This window comes from Crinia signifera, chromosome 4 (genome assembly GCF_055691185.1).
Source record: "Crinia signifera chromosome 4, ASM5569118v1, whole genome shotgun sequence".
Taxonomy (NCBI): Eukaryota; Metazoa; Chordata; class Amphibia; order Anura; family Myobatrachidae; genus Crinia; species Crinia signifera.
In genome coordinates, this window is record NC_139220.1 from 197661779 (window position 1) to 197673605 (window position 11827).

Genomic DNA, 11827 nt, shown 5'->3' on the forward strand with positions numbered 1-11827 from the left:
ACCCCAAACTCCTCCTAGGCGTTCCTGAAGCTACGTGTTCTTGGATTGTGGACTTTCTGACTGATAGAATACAAGTTGTGAAAGCGGGGAAATTCACCTCCCAAGGGCGGTCCATCAGCACAGGAGCCCCCCAGGGCTGTGTACTATCAACCCTGCTCTTCTTCCTGTACACCAATGACTGCACCTCAGAGGCGTAATCAGTAAATATAATCAAATTCGCTAATGACACTACCGTCATTGGCCTTATCAGACAAGGGGCCAATATAAGGAACTGTCAAACACCCTTTTTTCTACTAGAAAGGAATCTAGGACGCGAGGGCACGAGTTTAGAATAGAAGAAAAAGATATTGTTCATCTAGAAGAAAAAATGTATTTACTGTCAGAGCAATCAAACTTTGGAACTCTCTTCCTGGAGAAGTGGTGTCGGCAGACACAATAAATACATTTAAAATAAGGTTGGATAAACATTTATTGGTTAAAACCATCCATGGGTAAAATTAAGAAACGTAATGTGTCTTTTAAAATATCAGAACATACTATACAACAAGGGATAAGTGATTATAAACCTAGGTTGAACTAGATGGACGCAAGTCTTTATTCAGCCTTACCTACTATGTAACCTACCGTATATACTCGAGTATAAGTCGACCCGAATATAAGCCGAGGCACCTAATTTTACCACAAAAAACTGGGAAAACTTATTGACTCGAGTATAAGCCTAGGGTGGGAAATGCCGCAGCGACTGGTAAATTTATTTGACACATCAGTAGGTTAAATGTTTCTGAATATTTATTTCACAGAAACACAGTAAACAAGCTAGCTCTTTCAGAGGAAAAGAGGGTCAACCAAAACAATTGGAGATTTATTAAGCTTGGTGTAGTGATAATGTGGCTGGTACTTTATCACCGACCAATCAGCTCCTAACGCTCATATTTCAAACCCAGCCTGTAACTTGGCAGTTAGCAGCTGATTGGCTGGTGAAAAATTACCAGCCACCTTTTCAGTTCACTGGGCTTTATAAATCTGCCCCTGTGGACAGTCTGCTATATTTTATTTTCTTGGACACAAATCTTTATTTAAAATAAACTTACTTTTTTAAATATACCCCTGCACTTCAGTTAAGGAAGGTGGCTGGCTGCACTGGCACACTTCACGGAGTCACGAGCAACAAATCTCAGACTCCGCAAAGGCCCATGGGAAGAGCTGCTCTCTCTGGGCATGCTCAGCAGCACTCCTTAAGGACCGGCAGCCATCTTTGACAGTGGTAGCCAGCCTCCTCGCATCCACTGTAAGTACAGACTGGACGCTGCACAGAATAAATATGATAGTGTGGTACTGTATTGCGCGGCCAGCTCAGTCATATGCAGAGCCTCTGCAGCGTGAGGGAGCGCTGGAGCGGGTACCTTCAGAGGGACAGGCGGCAGGACGCTGCACATAATAAATATGCTGGTGTAACGCTGGAGCGGGTACATGCAGAGGGACAGGCGGCTGGACGCTGCGCAGAATACATATGCTGGAGTGACGATGCGGCCGACCGCTGGCAGAGCTCACATACTGTAGCTATGGCAAACCGGATTACAAGCACAGTGTGCAGACTGGCCGCGCAGCACGCGGCGCGTATCTGCAGTCTGCACACTGTGCTTGTAATCCAGAATGCCGTAGCTACAGTATGTGAGCTCTGCCAGCGTCCAGCCGCCTGTCCCTCTGCATGTGCCCGCTCCAGCGTTACACCAGCATATTTATTATGTGCAGCGTCCTTCCGCCTGTCCCTCTGAAGGTACCCGCTCCCTCGCTGCAGAGGCTCAGCATATGTCTGAGCTGACCGCGCAATACCACAGCCTGTTTTCTGCCTTAACCCACCACTGTCTGTGACCCTCAGCCGGCCCCTAGGCATTCCAGATGCCCCACGCAAATGCCTGCCCAGACCCACACTCGAGTATAAGCCGAGTAGGGCTTTTTCAGCCAAAAAACAGGGCTGAAAAACTCGGCTTATACTTGAGTATATACGGTATGTAAAAAGAAGTGGACCGATTGCCCCAGTGGTGCAGCAGCAACCATCTAGAGCTCAACCCACTCAAAACCGTTGAGATGGTAGTGGACTTCAGGAAGAATGCTGTTGGTGTTCCTCCGCTGACAGTGTGGTGTCGCTACTGGACTCCTTCAAGTTCCTAGGAACCACAATCTCCCAGGACCTTAAATGGGGGCCCAACACTGATACTATTGTTGGAAAACAGCAGCAGAGGCTATTCTTCCTTAGGCAAATGAGGAAGTTCAACATCCCACAGAAGCTTCTACTCCGCGATTGTGGAGTTTGTACTGTGCTCCTCAATACTGGTATGGTACCTCTCCGCCAGCAAGAGAGACAAATGCAGACTCCAAAAGGTAGTCAGAACTGTGGAGAAGAGAATTGGGACGGACTTTCCCTCTGTCCAGGACCTGTACCTGTCCAGAGCAAAAAAGCGGGCAACGAAGATAGTCAAGGACCAACTACATCCTGGCCATAACTTGTTTAACCTGCTGCCATCAGGCAGACGCTACAGGGCTATTCCCGTCAGGTCCACCAGAAGCCTAAAAAGTTTCTTTCCTCAAGTGGTTCACCTGTTGACACGTGAACTCCTGAACACCTCACTGTCTAGTCCGCCATAACTCTTTGCACATAATCCAACATGGTGTCCCCGCTGAATGGAATGGAATTTCATTGACACTGTGTGAAATATAACACTGCATAATAGCCCTTAATCAGACCTGATCGCAGTACAAATTTGTTCTCAAAATGGGCAAAACAAATGCTGCATTGCAGGTGGGGCAGATGTAACGTGCTGAGATAGTTACATTTGGGTGGGGTGTGTTGAAACTGAAATCTAAATTGCAGTGTAAAAATAATGCAGCAGGTATTTACCCTGCACAGAAACAAAATAACTCACCACAAATCTAAAGGTGGCCATACATCTACAGATCGATTGTCAGATCTGGCTGGTTGGAACAAATACCTGGTAATATCTGAGACAGTTTTTGGCAGTTTTCCAGCATTTCAAAGCAAAGTGCTCTCATCCATTACCAGTATTTTGTTCCAAACAGACAGATCGGACAATAAATCTGTAGATGTATGGCCACCTTAAATCTCTCTGCACATGTTACATCTGCCCCACCTGCAGCTGCATTACAGCATATAATTATGCCAAAGATAAGCCAATATATTAACAGTTAAATACATTAAAGTGCATTATGCTGTAATAAGTATTGCTGATCAATCCTGCCTAGCAGGGCTGTCTTTTTGTATGGGCTTAATGGGCACTTGCCCATGGGGCCCCAGGCGTATAAGGGCTCGATGTCGATAGCTGAGGATCCCCTTTTTCCAGTGATACCAGAATTTTGAAAATCGGCCCTGGGGAACTGCAGATATCCAACTTCAAAGCAGCAGTCCACATCCGACCTGTTAATTACAATTTCCAGTCATATTTCTCAGGTTCTCTCTGACACTAGCGGCTTGTCTCTATCATGCCCAGAACCAGAGATATCAGCCTTCAAGCAGCCGGTCCCTGCTCCAGCTCCAAACGTCTGGTGTAGTTTTATATTTTTGTCAATGGATTGCTCTGGCTCCTGATCTCTGATACCCAAGTTCCCAGCACCTCCTGAAAGTTGGGACTCTAGGTTTTTATACTAGGCTAAGAAATCTATTTCCAGATAATGGCGATATCTGCAGTCAAACAAGCTGCCCTTCCACCGGAAAATGACGAATATTAAGCCCACTCCATTATCCAACCGTCCCCTGTGTATAAAACACCCCCTACCTCCCTGGAAGTCATTTACAAGGGACCCTTCATTCAGCTCAGTGCCCCCGTCCACACGTTAGTGTTCACCCTCCCACCACCTGTGCAGTAAAGGAGTAATTAGCAGAAGTTACTGCTCCAGGTCCTACATGTTGAATGGAAGATAGAGCACCCCCTGCCACCCGTGGGAGATCAAAGCTGCTGCTGATACCACCCCCCACCCCTAGGAGGGGAGAATGGGTAAGGGCCCCAGTGCATTGCTTTGCCCAGGTGCCCACACTGCTGTTAAGACGGCCCTGCTGCCTAGAAATGAACACAGTGATTGGCATATATGTACTGCTGGACACCACTCATAGAATGATTAACCTGTTATTTTTTGAATCAATGTTCTTGTTTTTTCCCCCCTAAACTTTAGATGTATTTGTTTATTTATTTATTTACAGTTTATTATATAGCTCAGCAGATTCCTTTACGCTTTACAATAGTGGACAGTGATAAAACAAACTGGGTAATGACAGACAGACTTGGGGGTTAGAGGGCCCTGCTGCAAGCTTTCAATTTATTACATCATAATACACTTCAACGTATTTAACAGTTAAATTGGGCTGTAATGCAGCCCAATTATGTTCCCAGTATAGGGGATGCAACACTGTTTTTCTGTCAATAAACAGAAGTGATATGTAAAATGATACATTAGACAGTTTACACTTACTTGTAATACTTATTGTAACAGTTACTGTTTTTCAATAACAGACTGCAACAGTTATTTCTTATTTATATACACAGGATTGTCTATCTTTGTATATGCACTGCAAAGAGAGCAGCATAAATCCAATTTCATGTATTTCAGTGACAGTGTGAAATATAACACTGCATAATGGCCCTTAATCAGACCTGATCGCAGTACAAATTTGTTCTCAAAATGGGCAAAAAAATGCTGGACTGCAGGTGGGGCAGATGTAACATGTGCAGAGAGATTTAAGGTGGCCATACATCTACAGATTTATTGTCCGATCTGTCTGGTTGGAACAAAATCCCGGTAAAAGATGAGAGCAAATGACAGTTGACCATTTGCTTTGAAATGCTGAAAAACTGTCATTCAGATATTACCAGCTGTTTGTTCCAACCGGCCCAATCTGACAATCGATCTGTAGATGTATGGCCACCTTTAGATTTGTGTGAGTTATTTTGTTTGTGTGCAAGGTAAATACCGGCTGCATTATTTTTACACTGTAATTTAGATTTCAGTTTCAACACACCCCACCCAAATTTAACTCTCTCAGCACGTTACATCTGCCCCACCTGCAATGCAGCATTTGTTTTGCCCATTTTGAGAACAAATTTGTACTGGGATCAGGTCTGATTAAGGGCTATTATGCAGTGTTATATTTCACACAGTGTCACCGAAATTCCATTTAGAGTATTTGTGCTTCTTCTATTATAAACACGTTCAGGAGAAAACACACAATATTCGCAATTGTGACCATGAAAATAGGGTCAATTATTAGGGATTTTTTCTCCCACCAAAGTCATTCACTTTGCACTAGGACAAGCTCGTACTCTCTTTTACTATGCTAAAGTATATTAATGAACCACTCTAAGACATCCTGACATAATTTTAACTAGATCGGAGCATCTTCATAGTTTTCGTCATTTTCACCAAAAATGTGAAACTTCAGGCCTCTTGCCAGAACAGAAGATGTTGACTCAGATCAAAATGCTTTTGCACATTTCTTATTCAGGTCAAGTCACAACTTTTCCACACTAGCCGATTTTGAATTTCTCAATTTCAGTTTTTTCACTCCGCCCTACTGTACATGTTCCCCCACCTGGTTATATTGTTTATACTGTATGTTGTTTACTTATTACCCACCTGGCTGCTGCACAGCAAACCGAAAACAAATTCCTAGTATACGCAAGTATACCTGGCCAATAAAGCGGTTCTGATTTAAAAATAAAATAGGTACTTGTTTCCTAGCACGGCCACAATCGTGAGTAATCGTGTCCCTTACTTAAGGGACACGATTACCCACGATGGACCCGATTTCTTTTGAAATCAGGTCCATTTTGCCGGCTAGGATAAAAAATCGGGGGCATCGCGTCGGTCGGGACCATTAACATTGGTCCCGACGCGACCGACGCGATGCCCCCGATATTTCCATAGACTTCAATGTTAAAAAAAATTTTAACATTGAAATCTTGTCGGAAAGCAAAAATATCGGGGGCATCGCGTCGGTCGGGACCATTAACATTGGTCCCGACGCGATGCGACGCGATGCCCCCGATTTTTACATAGGATTCAATGTTAAAAAAAATTTTAACATTGAAATGGTGTAAAAATGTCAATAAATGTGAAATGGGTCAATATGACCCATTTCACATTATACATGTCCCCGTCGTTGCCCCACGATAGACGCCAACCCGAAGCGTGGCGAGCGCAGCGAGCCCGCGAGGGGCGGCGGTACGCGTCCTCCGACCTTTTCATGCCCTACTATCCACTAGGGCGTGGAGTGAGAATAGAATAGTGTGGCGAGCGCAGCGAGCCACCGAGCCCGAAGCGTGGCGAGCGCAGCGAGCCCCGCGAGGGGACGCGGATACCTTCACAGTTATACGCGTCCCCTTGCGGGCTTCACAGGTGTCCGTGGCGACGCGGACACCTGTGAAGCCCGCGAAGGGACGCGTTTACCTGTGAAGGTATCCGCGTCCCCTCGCGGGGCTCGCTGCGCTCGCCACGCTTCGGGCTCGGTGGCTCGCTGCGCTCGCCACACTATTCTATTCTCACTCCACGCCCTAGTGGATAGTAGGGCATGAAAAGGTCGGAGGACGCGTACCGCCGCCCCTCGCGGGCTCGCTGCGCTCGCCACGCTTCGGGTTGGCGTCTATCGTGGGCTGGGGTTAACGCGTTTCAATTTGGGGGGGTTGTGAATTTTTTTCATTGAATCCAATGTAAAATTGGGTCCCAGGGACCCAATTTACATTGGATTCAATGAAAAAAATCGGGTCAAAAATCGGTCGGTCGCATCGATCGCATCGCATGCGACCAAATCGCATGCGATGCGATCGACCCGATTTTTCTGACACGACCACCCCGATCTGAATCGGTGTGGCCGTGCTAGGAAACAAGTACCATAAAATAAAATAAACAAGGTTATAATTTAAAACCTACAGATATGTTCTCATACATCATTGCTGCAGTCGTGCCAAATGGCTTCTTGATTCCCCATGTTCTGTGAGACTGTATTACATAGGACGTCTTTGTAGGAAATATTTGCAGCGCAATGCAGCTATGACTCACATGGAGATACTGCTGATTAATTTTATGACACTTTGTGCGGCTGAGTTTCTGACTGCATATAAAGTGCTACAATGCAGTAGCCATGGCTTTTTTACATACCATGTTCTATTGTGCTTCATATATAGATGTGTTGCATATCAAATTGATCAATAGTCTCCTGTTGCTTCTGTCACATTATTGTAAATAAGATGCATTTTTCAGCAAATATAAACACCCGGTGTTCAGAGTTATATAGGACATGGTGGCTCACTTCTGCCAAGCATCACATGATGCATGGTATATTGAGGCTGGATGTATGAGGACACATCTGCACACAGGCAGAGCTTGACATTCTTTGGTTCTGGGGTAATTATGAATCGGACTATCAAATTGCTGGCAGGATTATGGAAATGCTCCTAACATTACTTAAAGCATTGTAAACAGGCCTGCACTACAATTTATAGCATGATCTAGACCAGGGGTTCTCAAACTCGGTCCTCAGTACCCCACACAGTTCACGTTTTCCAGGTGACCAGTCAGGTGCACTCATTACTCACTGATGCTTTTTAAAAGATCCACAGGGGGAGATAATTATTTTACTTGTGATTCTGTGAGGGGGTGTGGTACAGTGGTCCGACAGTTGGGATCCCGACAGTCATTAGCCCGACGTCGGGATCCCGACTGCCCAGACAGCATGGTGAGCGCAACTACGCCCCTTGCGGGCTCGCCACGCTAGGGGCACTGCGAGCCACCTATTCTATTCTCCATCTATGGCAGGGCTGGGCAACACCAGCGCTCCAGATGTTGATGAACTACACATCCCAGCATGCTTTGCATCAGTTTCAGCATGGCCACATAGCAAAACTAATGCAAAGCATCCTGGGATGTGTAGTTCACTAACATCTGGAGGGCCGGTGTTGCTCAGCCCTGCTCTATGGGGTCGGTGTTTTGACAGTCGGGATCCCGACTGTCAGGACCCCATGCGGCACCCCTGTGAGGAAACCTGCAAAACATGCACTGTGTGGGGTCCTGAGGACCGAGTTTGAGAACCTGTAATCTAGACAATCATGTTCATTTTAGTTCTGAACTGCTGTTGGGCTTTACAGTTAGTACTGTTGTTCTACTCACAAATTGTCTTTCTAAATTAATAGCACCATTTAGATCTTTGTCTTAATTTAATGTTAACTGTTTATTGATTGTGTAGAATAAACTAAATTAAGAGGAAGCACAATTTACTTTCACTGCTCATTGTGGCAAGCTTGACAGATAAGTGAAATGGATGTCAGTATAATGTTCAAATACAATTTGTGGTCCTTGCGCAATGTTGCAAACTAGCGACATGGGGCCTGATTCAGACCTGCTCGCTGAGATGCGAGTGCTCGCAGCCCAGCGAGCAGGTAGCTGCTGCCCAGTCGAATGCACCCCACACTCCCTTGCCCCTGTGCACTGGTGCGAATGCGTACAAGAGAGGGACACTAATAACAGGGAGGTGTCTAAGCACATGCATGGAGATGGACTGCCTTACACGCATGTTATGGGAGGGTTGTTGACATGGTTGCATACACAGATTCTGTTCTTAAGCAGTAAAACTGCAATAGAGTTGGCATGGTGTGGGTTTTGATGGTGTTCATGCAGTACAGAAGTGAAAAGTAGACCTCAGTCATTGCACGTGTTAATGCTACATATCCCCTGCCAACAGAATTAGCCTTTAAAGGTGATTACAGACAGACTGATAAAGCCCCTTAACAGCAGAAGTGCAAGAATGTTTCATTGACCATAAACTAAACTGTTTATGGTCAATGAATGCGCTATGCAAAGCTGTCCTCTCCTCGCTGATGCCGCCGGGCAGGGGGAAAGCCCCTCAGTGTGTATGCACTGAGCTGCTTCCCCCCCCAGCGATGATCATACACACTGGGCACAGTCGCCCATTGTGTACGGACCTTTACTCTGGCCACACCAGGACAATTAGCAGTAACCCAACATTACAAAATAAGTCCAAATATGCCACATGTATGGTCAGGTATTTTTGCTTAACATTGTGTTGTTATAGTTTTATTACTTGAGTAAACCTGTAGGAAATGAGAACCTAATTAGTTTAACAAGTATGACTGAACACACACACACTGCTACCTTCTGTGTTTGTGCATGTGTGAGAAAGAGATGTAGTTTCACTGTCTGCCAGCAGATGGCATTGTTTTGGAGACTCACGGAAACTAGATATACAAGTATATAAGCTCTGCTGTTTGCAGGCACTCAGAGAAAGTTAGGCACTTGAGCATGCTGTTGTTGCTTTGAGTATATATTATATATATATATGTGTGTGTGTTTTTAGCCCACAAACTCTCCACCCCACCCCCAGTCCCTATCTGCTCTGATCTCTGTCTTTACAAATATATTCCTCCATATCCAGCAAGTTTGAAACATATCAGTGTCCCTGCAAAAATTGCTTTCACTTTATGTTGTTACCTCTCACAATCCAAAAATATACTGGTAGGATAATTGGCTCCCAACAAAATTAACCCTATAATAAATGGGTGTACATGTGGTAGGGAATATAGATTGTAAGCTCCACTGGGGCAGGGATGGATGAGAATGTTCAACTATACTCTGTAAAGTGGTGTGAATATGTGTGCCCTATATAAATAATTGTAATAAATTAATATATATAGACAGTGCAGTACAGTGCAGTACACCTTTTAGAACCGACACAGGCTCCTGTGCCCTCCAAGACACTCAAACCTGAGTGACTAATTACACAATCCAGGCGGCACTCGGATATACAAGAAGAGACCAACGCAGTTAGAGTTTAAATGTTTTCGATATATTTCACCACATCGTCATCAGGATGACGATGTGGTGAAATACATCCTGGAAAAAAATCCTGAAAAAGGCACATATTTTGTTAGTGCTGGAACGAATAAATTAGCCTTATGCCACTGTGATTACGCTTGTTCCCAGAGGTGCTTCACTAATTATAAACAATGAGAGAACATCATGTTCAAGTCCCTGATGTTAAGGATATTGAGGCTATGCCTTGTTACTGTTCTGGAACCGGGAAACAGTATCTGCCTTATTAAACAAATCCACCTTGACAAACAATTCTTTTAAGCAGCCATCAATTGGGATCAAAAGCAATAGTGTAAATAAGAATAAAGGTCAATGCACTTGAAGTATACCTAATATAAAACATATGTTAAGTAACATTAATGCAAATTATCAAGAATTTTTTTTGTTATGTAAAAATGCTTCTCATTATACTTTTGAAACCATAAACTAAGCCTGTAATATAACATGTAAATGCATATGACATAGTTGCAGCATATATCAGTAGTCATTTTTCAATGGTTTGAGGTAATTCTGCCTTATTCACATTGTGGCGCCATTCTGTGAGGGTATTTTGAATATGTACCCATTGGACTGCCACCTAAGAGAGAGAAGGGCAGGATCTCCTCACACATTAATTGGATGAGCAATAAATTGGCAAATGAGAAGGATGAGTGGTTGTGGTGTGTATTATTTATCTATCATGTATACTGTACTTATCTGGTGTGTTTTTCTTTCAGCCGTGCCCCATAGTGCACTACGGCTCCCAGCAATAATTCTACAAGCACTAACATACCCAACCACTTTAAGGCTGCCAGTGATTGATAGGACCATCAGAGAATCATATAAAATACAGTATCTTGTACTGTGTTGATCATCACAGCAGAGATGTTGGCTTTTTCTAGGACGGGCAGGGATACATTTTATTTTGTTTTGTACGAATCCCCAATAGAGGTCTGTGCTAACTGGCCTAGGAGTTGGCTGAGTATGAAATCCTGGCATTTGTGATGATCCCACCCCCACAGCCTAATTCTCACCCTAACGTGTATCCCTTACTGTCAAGATCCCGATTGCATCCCTTGGGATTAGTTATCATATTTGTGGGTAAAAGCAGTTTTTGGGGATTAGTTGTAAATATTAAGTATCACATGAATGTATCTGGAGGGACGGCAGGAATCGGCAATACTTGCTGTGGTCCCTCCTGCTCCGCCGGCAGCTGCATCGCTCATTGGTCTCTATGGGGGATGTGATGCTGCATTGCAGCAGATCCCTGGGCTACAGACATTCTGAGATGGCTGTAGCCCATTGTAGTCTATGGGGTACAGACCTCACTGCCGGCAGTGTTACTCCCCTGGCACCCTGCTGTGTGCATTACAGGGACAGGCTCCTTTCAGGAGCACTGTCCATGTGTATGCAGTAGATGCATCCCAGCAATAGGACTGCATATTACTATGCGATCCTAGAAGGTAATAATCTGCCCAGATCGCATTGTATATGCAATTTTTCTTAAATGGGCCCCTTAATATGGATCTGCTTCACTGTGATACAGATGTGAAACCGGTCCTTACATATAACGGCTGTAGCTATGTTGCCTAGTAATATAAGCATTTTCTCCTTCATCCAGCAGGTGTCACTGGAGTTACACTGGGGAATAGAAGGCGACCACAGGGAGCTTGGGCACTTTAAAAAAAAGATTAGAGTGGCTGGCTCCTCCCCTACTACTTCCCCTCTCAGGCCAATCTTAGTTGTGCCCGCAAGGGAGCGGACACACTTTTGCTCACTCAGAGCATTGCATTGATTTTAAAAGAAAATATATATATATATATATATATTTTTTTTACAACACAGGCAGATAGTTGCTGCACTATCTGCCTGCTACGAGGGAGCCTGCCGGAGGGAGCCGGCTGCTGCTGTCAGGGTTTGTGCCCGGCTCCCTAGCTGAAGAGACCAGAGTCTCTGG